Source organism: Tursiops truncatus, chromosome Y, assembly GCF_011762595.2.
Source record: "Tursiops truncatus isolate mTurTru1 chromosome Y, mTurTru1.mat.Y, whole genome shotgun sequence".
In the NCBI taxonomy this organism is placed as follows: Eukaryota; Metazoa; Chordata; class Mammalia; order Artiodactyla; family Delphinidae; genus Tursiops; species Tursiops truncatus.
In genome coordinates, this window is record NC_133428.1 from 6,680,131 (window position 1) to 6,690,557 (window position 10,427).

Sequence of the window (10,427 nt, forward strand, 5' to 3'; positions counted from 1 at the left end):
AGCCAGCCACGCCATGAAGCTCACATTCAAGGGATCCTTTTCCTTACAGGAGAGCAGTTCCAGACCGTTCTGGCCTCTAGGCACGTGCTCATTCGGGAAACTTCTGCCCGCCACGGTTTCCCAGGGGATTTCACGTAACCCTCAGCTTTTCCTGAGGACTCATCTAGGTCTACGTCACCCATTCCATTGCCGTGCTTTCCTCCAGGCTGGCCGTCCCAAGGAGAAGAGGGCACGGGTGTCGTTTAGCTGGTGTTTCTAATCTGCAGCAGCGACGTCTTGTCAAATGCTGGGTGCACCTTTCCTCCGGCGGTACTTTTCCCCACCTCCCTCCACGCCCAGCCAAGACTTGCTAACATGGGTGAAAGAAACCATTCCTTACCCACCTCCACCCCTGGCCCCAGGTCTGCTGAAACAGTTTGAGTTAAAAGAGCTGGGTTGGAATTCACTTCAAACACAAGAATAGGGCTTGACGTAGAAGAATGTTGGGTTCCTGTCCTAAACAGACACAGAAAATACCCAAAGCGTCTTTCTGTGTCTCTGTCCACGGCCCCAAGGGAGCTGTCCAGGGTGCCAGGTGTCTGCTCCACGCGGCCACTCAGGAGCCCAGGCTACTCGCTCCATACCCCGGGCCCTGCACACTTGTCACGGTCTTTATGGTTGGAACTAGGTCACCAGGCGTTCCAGCTCGTGAGCAGGGCACAGTGCACGGAGAGGACCCTGACTTAAAGGCCAGATACAGACCGGGCCATAGTCACGTCCACTCCCGTTTTATCACCAAGAACTCAGCCACGGGACTAAACCCAGCACAAAGGGGCCTGCAAAACATAGCTTCATCTTGTGCTCAGAAAAAAAAATGCATCGATTTTGGTGAGCAACCATCAGCTCTGCAAACAGGAATGAATAGTCAGGCCGCAAAAAGACCGTTCTGAAGAGGAGAAGAAAGCATCATTTCTATCGCGCTGATTCTGTTTGCAAAATGGCACTAAATACCAGATGCTGCTTTATCGTAACCAAGGGATGCTCCAGACACACTACCTCTGTCACGTGTCTCAGGGCAAGAGCGTCTGCCCTTCGGCAGAGGGAATTTACCCCAGCCTGCATCAAACCCTGTCCTTTTAAAGGTAAACTGGCACAGAGCTGTAAGTACATGGGAAGATTAATGAGATCTTGACCCCCTGGAAATCAGAGACACATGGTCCGGGGCTGTGAGCATTCTCTCACCATTATTACCAGTCGTATTTAATCAATGCAAGCAAGATCCTTGCCTGGAGTCTGTGTACCTGGGATTCCCCCAAGTACTGCGGGGCCGGGAGGCTGCTTGGCAATATCCGTCAGGCCCTCACTGAGGAGTTCTCTGCCCGTGTGCTCTGCCCGGGCTCTCAGCCCCTCCACTGGCCAAGCCCACACCTTGAGCGGAGCTCCCACATCCTTTGGCCTCTCCAAACCACCTGGGGATTCTGCCCCTCATCCCCAGGGCATTTCTGAGAGCTCTCTGTCCCTCTGGCATTTTGTCCCCTCACTCCAAGTGCTCCAGGGTTGGGGGGAATCCAGAAAGGAATCGACTGACGTTCACACGTCACACCCATCGGCTGTGACTTTTGGGACGCCCCTGAACTCTTCATATACACCCACCTTCACGTTCAAAGGCACAGCATGCCCTGCGTATAAAATGATTCGTTAAATTCGGCATGTCCTGGAGATGGGTCGGAGCCCCTTAAATTATGCCAGTCACTGGGGGTGCTGGATCATGGTCCGCAGGTGCTGTGAGACGCTGCCCAGATGTTATAGGGAGGATGAGATGCTATCAGGATTGTTCGGGGTCACCCAGTGGAGGATGGGTGCAGCCCCCATTGAACTGAATGTTAAAATATTCTATTTAATATGTAGCACCGCCACCTTACGAGGAGTGGATTTTATTCAGGATTTTGCAGGAGGAAATGGGATTACCGTGATTCACAGAATAAAGAGCAAGACCCCAACCTGGCCCGTAGGGCTCTGACACCCTCTGTCCTCCCCTGCTGTCCAGCAGCCTTCGGAGAAGTTGTGATCGGTACAGACAGACTCAGGATCCCTTCTCACCCTGCCTCGGGGGACCTGAGTCCGCACCCCAATTCCTGTGCACCAGACCCCAACACTGCAGTCCAGCCTCCTCTCTTCCCTGAACTCAAAAGATGTCCAACGGGGAACCACTGGTTACCACAGGGGGTGGCCAGATAGTAAGCCCAGTCGGATGGAGTGAGTCAGTGATGGTCAGAGGCCATCAACACTGGCGAGGTTTCCAGAGGACGAAGAGGAAACAGGGGGCAACTCCACCCCAGAAAATGGGTCCCAGCCCATCAATCTGGCCTGGGGTCCGCCTTACACCCTGAACGGTAACAGGGCTACAGAGAAAGCCTGCTTCCTGCGGGCAGGGCCGAGCACAGACTCACCAAGGGAAACAGAAATTGGCAAAGACGTGGCCATGGAAGAAGGTGAACAGCTTCCAGGCTGTTTCTGGAAGCTGCTGGAATCCAGGTCTCCGTCTTCAGGCCAAGGACCAGCCCTCTAAGCTCCCTTTTCCATCCTCCCCCACTAGACCTCACTATCCCTTCTCCTATGACAGGAAGTGGTTTGGTTGTACAATCTGTCACTTGAGATAGAAGCTTTGTCCCAGTCCCAGAATCAAACCGTCTATTCCAGGGTGACTAAAGGTCTTGGTGAAGCATGGTAGAACAGGGTGTCCATGCATTGCTCAGGCACCTGTGCGAATGCCCCAACCCTGGGACTGGCCGTGAAGGCAGCCAAGAGTGCCCAGAGCCCATTACCTCACAAACCCAGAGCCCGGAAGAATAAGCACCATCTGAGAAGGAACAGAGAAGACGGCAAAGTGGGTCCGTTGACGGCAAACACCTGCGACCCCAGAGCCTCTGTTTAATAACTGGCTTTCTTAATACTTCTTTCTCGATAATGGACTTTCTTTTCATGCATTGAGTGCGAATTGGGGCTGCAGAAGAAAAACAGGGGGACATTTATGGAAAGGACGGATGCCCCCGATGCAGTTACCCCTCTCCCCGTGGAGGGTTTGGTTTCCCGACCCCTCGTCTCAGTAGTTTGTAGGGTTCTGTCTTCTAACCAGGAGTAGAAATGGGCAAATCCACCTATGAACAAAGACACACAGGTACAAACCCACAAACACACATTTGCATCCGTTTTGAAATAAGGCCCTTTTTCCTTTTCATCAACTGAATGCTCTCAACGGGCCATAGAGGAGAGTTCCCAGTAAGTTATGTTTCAAACGCTCGAAATTCCAACTGTGACACATAGACAGAGCACAGGTGATTTTAGGGCAGTGAAACTACGCTGTAGGATCCTGTCGTGGGGGACACATCCCATTGTGCATTTGTCAACACACATGGGCTGTCCAACCCCAAGCAAGAACCCAAATAGAAACTGTAGACCTTAATTAATCATAATGCAGCAATCTTGCTTTATCCTGGGAGCACCTACACCACCCAGTGTACAACAAAGTGATTCACTTCTACATATACATGTACCTCTTCTTTTCCAAATTCTTTTTCCCAATTAGGTTGTTACAGAATATTGAGCAGAGTGCCTTGTGAGGGAACTCTGGTAGGAGGTACCTTACCAGTGTAGGGTGTTAATAACCGGGGTACCTGAGGGTGAAATGGGAGGAAATACACCGGAAATCCCTGACCTTTCTGCTCAATTTTTCTGTAAACTTGAAACTGCTCTAAAAAAATGGTCTGTTAATTTTTTTTTATAGGAGAATATGGCCAGTTACAAAAACTCAAAAGGATGGCTCTGTCTTATATTTTAGAATGAACAAAGGTTTATACTTCCTTTATCAAATCCCTTCAGGGTTGCAGTTATTCCCTCTTGAAAAAAGTAAAAAATGAATAAACCTGCCAGGCGCTCAAACTCACTGCCGTCCGCCGCATCGCTGGATGCCACACCCCCCACGCGGACAGATCTGTTCAGGCGCTCTCGGCACAATCTCCTATCGAATGAAATGACGACATAAAAGCACGTGCGCGACATCCTCAGAGGTTACCGCCAACCTAATCTTTTTTCAGTGCAGAAAGGTGATTCCTGTGATTCCACACAGTTTCAGCAGCATGTGAATCCCATCGGCACCCAGAGGCGGTTTCACAGGAAAAGCCAGAGAACGGGTACCCGTTCCGCCTTGTCTGTGCATCCAATCCCGCCCCGCAACAACCAAAACGGCCGCAGGTGTCTGACTCCGCGTGAACCATTAGGAAGTCAAACTTCATAAGCAACGTGCTTTCTGCAATGCATTTGCCATGAGAATTGTTCCATTCGTCTTGTTTTCCGGAAGCATTATGAAGCTGGGACTTTGAGTAAAACTCATTTCGTTAGGGCACCTGGCTGGGGTGTGTCTGTGTCGGGGGGAGACAGGACATCTATACTTGATGAAACCCCTCGGCAGCCGTTACGACCTCACCCGGGGAAGCACACGACCAGGGGCCGGAGAAAATGGCCGGCGGAATTCTGTCATGTTCCTAAAGGAACACGTTGGCAAAGGCTCAGAGATACTCAGACAGCACTGCCCACCGTGACTTTCTCCACACCTCTGCCCAGAGGAAAGCGTTACCAAGTTTCACCCACTTTGCACCGGTTTATCACCAAATCTCCAAAGCACAGCCAGCTCTTATCCCTGATCGCAACCTGAACCAGGAGGCCACAGTGTCAAAAAATAAAATAAAAAACTAACGTATTGAAACAAGGGGCAGGATTTCAGCCCCAATGCCGGGGTGCAGAGCCCAACACCCTGTGTTTGAAGAAACCCAGTCGGGCCCCAAATGCCAGGGCTTCTGCTAGAATCCGTTTCAAAGCCCAGGGCTCCTGTTCCAATGACTCCTTTGGTCTGAATTTACAATTGTTGAAGGAAATCACATGTACACACTTTGTAAATCAATTGCCCGCCGCCCGACGTCCAAGCTTCTCCAAGCGCCTCGGTAATTAATCGAATCCAGGGTGGAACAGAGCCGGAGTCACAGACAATTTACAACCTAAGTCAAAAAGAAAAAACAAGTCCGAGGGTCTCTTGGCATTAAGGTCTGGGGCTGTCAGTGGGTCTGCTTGGTGACAGTACCACCAAGAGTCACAACCTTCGTGGGCCCTTCTGAACCGGGGTGGGCTAGGGGAGTAGGGTGAGAAAATTAGGGTGGAGGGTCCCCCCCGCCCCAGGCCAGCTGCCCCCTCTCTGGGACCTGTCATGGGTTGTGTGTAGGTTTTTCCATAAATCTCCGTGGAGACTGGTCTTCACACAAAGGGTAGCATGAAGCCCTTTGTGGGGTCTGTGTTCAGCTCTCACCCTTGCCTAGAGCTTGGAGCAATGCTGGCTTTGAACGATTCTACCAGCTCTGAATTCCACAGGGACTTGGTCACAACAGCCATTCCCCTGGACCCCAAGGGAGCAAACATCCCCCTGGCCGACTCCTATGCTATCTGTGCAGTCAAATCCGGCTGCTCCCCTGCAGGCCACGGAGTTGCACCTTCCCGCCCCCCCGCTCCCACAAATCCTTCTCCTGCGTAGATGGCATGCCTCTTGCCTCCAAGGGGACCTCCCTCTCCCCAAACCTGCCGCTCCTCCAACCTAATCTAACCACACTGCATCCTGAGCGATGTTCCCAGATATAACCTGTTCTCATCCCACTTCCACTGAAAGCCCCGCTTTGCCCCCAACTCCTGTGGCCCCAGGAAAAATTCCACCTCCCTCCTGGTCCGGGCTCACCAGCTGGTGTCCATCCCAGTCACCTCTTCTCCATCCTTCCTTCTTTGACCTCCCCCTGCCTCCCTGAGGGTCCCATTTCTCAGGAGGTCCACTTGTACCACATTTGCACACCTCCCCCAGGAAGCCATCTCTGACTGCTTGTGGTCTGCCTGTCCTTTCAGGACCCAAAACTGTCAGGTAACCCTTCTGCCTTCCCCCTCCCCCAGCACCGGGGGACCACCTCTCCCAACAGCAGGGGCCACCGTGACTGTCTTGTGGACATGGGTCCCTGGTGCCGAGCACAGCACCTGGCACGTAGTAGGTGCTCAAGAAATGTTTTTGAGATGAATGACTGTGGGAAAATGCATCCGGGTGTGTAAACCAACAGGGAGCCCCCCACCCCACAGCTACAGGTCTGCTTTATTCCAAACAAGTGTTTCAAAGGCAGGGCGAGGGGCCTGGGGTCACCCACGCTCCCCAGAACCACGGGGCTGCTTGTCGGACACCGTCTCCCTGCCCATGCGGAGGGCAGCAGCCCAACTCCCCTCCCGCCCGCCTGCCAGGCTGCGGAGAACGGCAGACTCACGGCCTGCAGAAGCCCTCATTTCTGTCTGCCTGACCACGTAGGAGATGGTTCACAAGAAAAAATGCGTTTTAATTATTTTATTGACTGAAAATAAGAGTCATACGCCAGCCGGCCACACCGTGCTGTTGGTCCTAACCTCTGATACTTTGAGTCGTGTGGGTTTGTAGGGCGAGCTGGGTTCTCTCTTTTCTACCCAAATGGGAGGAGACTTGTGACTCAGATGCCCACCTCACCTCCTCCACTGAGAGTTGAGAGGCACCTTCTGCTTCTACCGTGGGCTCAGCTGGAAACCCCAGGGCCACAGAGAAGGCTCGGCCGTGTCCACTGGACATCCTGCCCCCTACATCCCAGGAAAGGCCAGTCCACATCTGTCTGATGGAGCAAAGAGGCCAGCTGTTTCCTCTCGAGAAGCAGTGGTGACCACGAGGCAAGTTTTGGTCCATGGCAAGGATGTGCCCAGGAAGCAAAGCCCATTGTTTTATGTGGCTCTTCCCCAAATCTGCCAGAAAGGTGGACAGAACCCCCCAAGGACCCACATCACAACCCACTAGAGTGAACGTGTCCTCCTGGGTCACCTGAGATGCATGTTAGCATTTGGTGCAGGGGGCGAGTCACCTTGGTTAACTGTCATCGAACCAGAAATCCAAGTGCCTTGGGAAGAATGCTGTAACCTCACGCTGTTTCAAGAAATAATTTTATTTCCCACATTTGGAAAAAATCAAATGATACAGTGTGCGAAGTCCGTGGCCAGTAGTTCATTGGACACATAGACCCCGTCACTCTGCTTAGAACCGGCCATCGGGAATGAAGGCGTAAACAAAACGTAGTGTGTTCATACAATAAAATATCATTCAGCCCTAAAAAGTAAGGAAATTCTGACACATGCTACAACATGCGTGAACCTTAAAGATATTATGCTGAATGAAATAAGTCAGTTGCAAATGGACAAATACTACATGATTCCACTCACTTAAGATACCGAGCAGAGTGAAATTCACTGATAAAGAAAGTAGACCTCTCATGGCCAGGGGCTGAGGGGAAGGTGAAATGGGAGGTGACGGGGAGGTTGGGTGCAGGGGGGGTTGTTAAACAGATACAGAGTTTTAGTTTTGCACGATGAAAAAAGTTCTGCAGACAAACAGCAGTGATGGTTACACAACTGTGAATGTACTTAAAGTCACTGAACTGTACCCTTAAAAACTGTTAAAGTGGTCAATTTCGTTATCTATATTTTATCACAATAAAAAAAATTATTTGAAAAAAAAAAGAAAGTGCGTTATTTCCAATACCTTGTTCACGGCAGTTAGTCTCTTCACTTGGCTGATGTGCCCGCTTTCTGAGTCCTGATTCTGTGCCCACCATGGCTTCCAATGTGACCCCTAAGCTGTGGGCAATTTTCAATCCCCATCTTTCCATGGAATCCCGGGGACTTTCCTACTGGTTCCCGTTGCCTTCTGAGAAGCTCTTCCCTCTCTCCCTCTCTCTCTCTGTGTCTGTCTCCATCTCTCTCTCCTCTGTGGCTGGTGTATCCATGTCACCCAGACACTGAAGGGTTCTGGGGTTTAATTACACAGCATGAAGTGGAAACATGTCATCAGGATGAACATCAATCCCTCCAAAGCTGGCTTCATGGATGTAGGGTCCAGGCAGGCATACAGGACACACGCTGAGAAGGATCCTGGCCTTGGCCTAACGCTCTGCGGGTGCCATCTTGAAATTCTCAATAACTCTGGAGCAAAGGGACTCTACATTTTCACTTTGCTGCTACCCACAGACGTGGTAAGAAAGCAAGGTGCCTGCAATGCACTTCCAAGTTCATATGCTGAAATCCTAACCTCCAACAGGATGGTGTCAGGAGGTGAGGTCTTTGGGAGGCGATGAGGTTATGAGGGTGGAGCCCCCATGACGGGATAAGTGTCCTTCTAAAAGAGAACCCGTGATGGGATGAGTGTCCTTCTAAAATAGAACCCATGATGGGATGAGTGTCCTTCTAAAAGAGAACCCGTGATGGGATGAGTGTCCCGTGATGGGATGAGTGTCCTTCTAAAAGAGAACCCCTGATGGGATGAGTGTCCTTCTAAAAGAGAACCCGTGATGGGATGAGAGTCCTTCTAAAAGAGAACCCATGATGGGATAAGTGTCCTTCTAAAAGAGAACCCATAATGGGATGAGTGTCCTTCTAAAAGAGAACCCATGATGGGATAAGTGTCCTTCTAAAAGAGAACCCATGATGGGATGAGTGTCCTTCTAAAAGAGAACCCATGATGGGATAAGTGTCCTTCTAAAAGAGAACCCATAATGGGATGAGTGTCCTTCTAAAAGAGAACCCATGATGGGATAAGTGTCCTTCTAAAAGAGAACCCATGATGGGATGAGTGTCCTTCTAAAAGAGAACCCATGATGGGATAAGTGTCCTTCTAAAAGAGAACCCATAATGGGATGAGTGTCCTTCTAAAAGAGAACCCATGATGGGATAAGTGTCCTTCTAAAAGAGAACCCATGATGGAATGAGTGTCCTTCTAAAAGAGAACCCATGATGGGATAACTGTCCTTCTAAAAGAGAGCCCAGAGAGCTCCCTTGACCCTTCCACCATGTGAGGACCCAGTGAGAAATGTCCATCTAGGAACCAGGAAGCAGCCTCACCAGATGCTAAATCTGTCCTCACCAGGATCTCAGACCTCCAGCCTCCAAAACTGGGAGAAATAAAAGCCTATTGGTGATACCTCATTGTAGTTTTGATTTGCATTTCTCTAATAATTAGTGATGTTGAGCATCTTTTCATGTGCCTCTTGGCCATCTGTATGTCTTCTTTGGAGAAATGTCTATTTAGGTCTTCTGCCCATTTTTTGATCGGGTTGTTTGTTTCTTTAATATTGAGCTGCTCACACCAGTTAGAATGGGCATCATCGGAAAATCTATAAACAGTAGATGCTGGAGAGGGTGTGGAGAAAAGGGAACCTTCCTGCACTGTTCGTGGGAATGTAAATTGATACAGCCACTATGGAGAACAGTATGGAGGTTCCTTAAGAAACTAAAAATAGAACTACCATACGACCCAGCAATCCCACTCCTGGGCATATACCCTGAGAAAACCATAATTCAAAAAGACACATGCACCCCAATGTTCATTGCAGCACTATTTACAATAGCCAGGTCATGGAAGCAACCTAAATGCCCATCTACAGGCGAATGACAAAGAACATGTGGTACATATACACAATGGAATATTACTCAGCCATAAAAAGGAACAAAATTGGGCCATTTGTAGAGATCGTGGATGGACCTAGAGACTGTCATGCAGAGTGAAGTTAGTCAGAAAGAGAAAAACAAATATCGTATATTAATGCATATATGTGGAATCTAGAAAAAATGGTACAGATGAACTGGTCTGCAGGGCAGAAATAGAGGCACAGATGTAGAGAACAAACGTATGCACACCAGGGGGGGAAAGCGGGGATTGGTGGGTTGTGGTGGTGGGATGAATTGGGAGATTGGGATTGATGTATATACACTAATATATATATAATGGATAACTAATAAGAACCTGCTGTATTAAAAAAATACAAAAAAATCCAAAAAAAAAAAAAAAAAGCTTATTGGTTAAGCCTCCCAGTGCTACTTTGTTACAGCAGCCCAAGCTGACTGAGACAGTGCCTGTATTGACAAGAGGGAAGCATGCAGGTGAGGCCCCCTCCACATGGCCCCTCCACCAGCCAGCCAGACTGTCCACTCCCCGTTTCCCTGTCCCAGCCAGACCCGCAAACCTTGCACGTGCATCACCTTGGGTCTGCATTACTCCCCCTCAAATCCCCATCGGGAGTCTTTGAAAGCTCAGGAATGAATATCTCCATCAGAGACACCCCAAGTCAGAACTCTTTGGAAGCAGCTCACATCCCCAAGCAGAGCCTCTGTGCATAGCTCTGAATCCCACCCTCAGCCAATGGAAGTGCATCTGGGGGACTTCCCTGGTGGCCCAGTGGTTAGGACTCCGCCCTACTCACTGCCCAGGGCCCGGGTTCAGTCCCTGGCTGGGGAAATAAAATCCCATAAGCCGCATGGCTTGGCCGAAAAAAAAAAGAAAAAAAAAGGAAGTGCATCTGTCTCCA